This window comes from Propithecus coquereli, unplaced genomic scaffold (assembly GCF_000956105.1).
Source record: "Propithecus coquereli isolate 6110/MARCELLA unplaced genomic scaffold, Pcoq_1.0 Scaffold128, whole genome shotgun sequence".
NCBI lineage: Eukaryota > Metazoa > Chordata > Mammalia > Primates > Indriidae > Propithecus > Propithecus coquereli.
The window spans coordinates 431088-434673 of NW_012136969.1; the positions used below are offsets into that span (position 1 = coordinate 431088).

Sequence of the window (3586 nt, forward strand, 5' to 3'; positions counted from 1 at the left end):
AGGGTCTCACTCTGTTGTGGGAAGTAGAGTGCAGTGGCCTCATAGCTCACTGCAACTTGGAACTCCTAGCTCAAGTGACCCTCCTGTGTCAGCCTCCCAAGTAGCTGGGAGTGCAGGCACGCACCACCATGCCCAGCTAATTTTTCTGTTTTTTTGTAGAAATAAGGTCTTATCATGTTGCTCAGGCTAGTCTTGAACTCCTGGCCTTAAGCAATCCTCTGGCCTCTGCCTCCCAAAGTGTTAGGATTACAACAGGCATGAGCCATCACACCCAGCTCTCTGAAACTTTTTAGTTATTATAGAATATGCATATAGTAGGTGTTCAATATGTTATTTTTTTTAAAGAAAGGATTTAGATTGTTCAAAATCTTAGCCAAAAAAACCATAGAAGCTCCATTTAAGCTACTTAGAATTAAGTCTTTCTCTTTTAGACTACGACTGATCTTATATATTTAAGTGGAGAAAAGAATAAACAGAAGTGAAGGGGTTTGTTATTCTGAAAGAGTATAGTTTGTTTCAGAGGTGATGGTTACCTCTTTCAAATCAGCAGGATCAAGTTACATTACCTTTCTCTTTTTCGTTGTTGGGCTTTGTTACTTTACTTTTTTCTTTTATAGCGTCGGTTTTTGTTTTCTATGTTGTGGTTCTAAAATTTCTTACAGTACATCTAGTTCTAATAAGGATATAAGTTATATAGTGTATCCATATAAATTTAAGATCTTCTTGCAGGGAAAAATTTTATTTTGTATCTTTAAGACCCTTTCAGATGGGTTTTAATAAAGACTTGCTTCTCTCTTCTGTACTAGCCAGCCTGTCGGAGTGAAGTGGCAATATATAACTTTCATTTACATAGTGGCAATATAAAAGTTACATAGTTACATTTTGATACGAAATCTGTTCTCGCTTTGGGAATTACCATAAGTATGTTTTCTTCAGCGCATGAAAACATTCATCTAATTCCCCACATTTTATTCTTAATTAAGGTATTTTATCCACTTCCCTGTGCTCTGACCCAGGTTCTTGTCTGAGTTCTGTACCTTGTTAGTGTCCTTGAGTTCATAGTGTGTCTGTAGTTTTCCCCTCCCCTTCATATTCTCCCAAATATCAGGTGAGAGTGGGGCATCTCTTCCTTCTTAATACTTTCTTCCTCCTCCCATTTGCCAAACAAACCTTGTCCTTCATCGTAGCTGAAATGAAGTGAGGGTTTGCAGTTCAGAGATATGAATGACTATGTACGTGTATTTTCTGGTTTTTCCTCAGAAATCATACCTTCTCTCCTGCAGCATTGTTTTTCCCTTTTAAAGCGTACAGGAGGGCCTGGGAGGGTTGCTTTAGAGACCGGGGTATGATTCCAAAGCGGAACAAGCCAGCTGGATGGTTAAGTTACGAAGCCTATAGAGGTGGGATTAAGGGTTGGCAAAGTAGATGGGCCAGAAAGAAAGGAACTGTGTGGTTAAGGTTTTAAAAACGTCAAAAAAACAGCTGCTTCCACTCAGCTAGTTTTTCAATGTTTGCCTTCTCCCAACCTCGCCAAAATCTGGTTCTTGGAACACCATGAGTATATTCTGCTTTCTAAAATAGGTTTTCTTAACATCAGCACGATTGACATTTTGGACCAGATTATTCTTTGTTGTTGGGAAATGTCCTGTGCAATGTGAGATATTTAGCAGCATCCCTGGCCTCTACCCACTAGATGCTGGTTGCACTCCCCCAGTCACGACAACAAAAAATGTCTCCAGAGATTGCCAGATGGCCACTGGGGACAAAATCTATACCCAGTTGCGAACCACTGCTCTAGAAGGCGGCTATTTTAATGTCTTGGCTGACAGCTTATATAAACATTACATCAAATATGTGTTGTTTCTTCAAGGAATGACTCCTGGAAATAAAAGACCTTTGTGTGAAAGTTGGCTCTTCTGGTGGTGGAACCTTAATGGATCCTGTGACTTAGGTTTGTTGTCTACTTAAGAGTTAAGGTCACCGATCCCTCTGTGCCACCTATGTCTACAACTTTACACAGGCGGATATCTCCAGGAGTACATCTCAGCTGTCAAAATGCATGCATGTTATGCTTTTTGTGGTATCATCCCTTCAAAATTATATTCAATGATGATTTAGCCAGATTATGGTATTTAAGGGGTTGGGAAGTGAAAGAACCGAGGGCTTTACCCTGTAACTTTTTATAATACTCCCTTTGGTCCTATCTGGATAGTAACACATTGGTTTTATTCAGCTTAAGTTCATGTGGTATCTGAAGATCATTTCAGTCACTGGGGAGACTTAACAACCAAAGCCTAGAATAGCGAGGTGCTGTGTTTTATGAGAATCACCATACATTTCAAGCCAGATATTCCAGAGGCAAGTAAGTGATTATGAACTCTGTAAGAATAGTTCAATTCTTTGTTCTTCCTGGAGTCATTTAAAGGAAGAAAAAAGAAAAAAAAAATGTTCAATTCTTGTGGCTGTTCAGCTCTGAAGGTTGAAGTCATATATAACTTGTTACTGTGTAACCCTATATCCAGCTGCAGATTTTGGTTATTAATACAGGTTCCCAACACAATTATAGACTCTTTTTCCCTTGCCCATATGCTGTCCTAATAATCCAGGTGATGGAAGTGGAAAGTTGAATGATATTAGACTAGCCAAAATTGTTTAGCAATAGCATCAGGTTCCATGCTTAGCACAATTATTTTAAGTTTTAAAGCCTTATGTTGTTTCACAAAAGGATTTAAGGTGGATGTGTTAAGGTTTTAAACAAAATGGTAAGAGATCATCAACAGCCAGTGTCTGAACAATAATAGACAGTCTGGTGTTTGAGGTTAATTTGTAGCACAGCCTCATTCAACTTGAATTCTTTAGCAATCAAAAGGACAGATGATTGGTCATGATTTTAGAATGGTAGGTCTCTTTAGTATATTAAGATTCTTTGAATCATACTGTTTTTGAATGAATCAGTATCAGTAATTATTCAGTTCATAAGAGCCAATTAAAGCAAGGAATCATAAAACGTGGTACTTTTTTCTTGAACTTTTGGCCTCAAGCGATCTTCCCACCTCAGCCTCCCTGAGTAGCTGGGCTTGCAGTCACAAGCAACCGTACCTGCCTAAAGGTACTTTTTTCTATCAATTATTTGATACAGTGCTCAAGACTTTTGTTTGAGTATATTTATGCTGACTATAGTTCCTATTGTTTGGTATACTCTATACCCTGTCACGGTGTGGTCTGCAGAACTGAAACTGTTAACTGAAGAGTTAAGAGCTTAGAAATTTGTAAAGCAAGTGAGAAATCCTAATGTTTTATGTTCCCCTTTCCTATCTTTTCAAGTTTTCCTTTTCATACCTAATACAACAACTTTTTTTCCCTCTAATTAAGTCTTTCTAAAGCATTCAACTTATTTTGCATCCTTATTTCATCATTTACATAATAATTAAGTTACATTAGTAGCTTAATGGCTAGTACCAGCACTAAATGGTTTAGGAACAAGCACCTGAGAATCAGTAAACAACTCAAGTTAAAAGAATGGGAGTAGCAGTACATGAGTATTTTACTAACTGCTAACATATTTAGCATGTTTTTGGCAGCATCC

General features: G+C 38.0%; 1 protein-coding gene across 1 annotated transcript in view; it reads left to right on the forward strand.

The window, feature by feature from the left end:
- NCBP1 (nuclear cap binding protein subunit 1, 80kDa) overlaps positions 1–3586 on the forward strand; it is a 47536-nt gene that overhangs the window by 7818 nt on the left and 36132 nt on the right. The gene's annotated exons all lie outside the window — the stretch shown is intronic.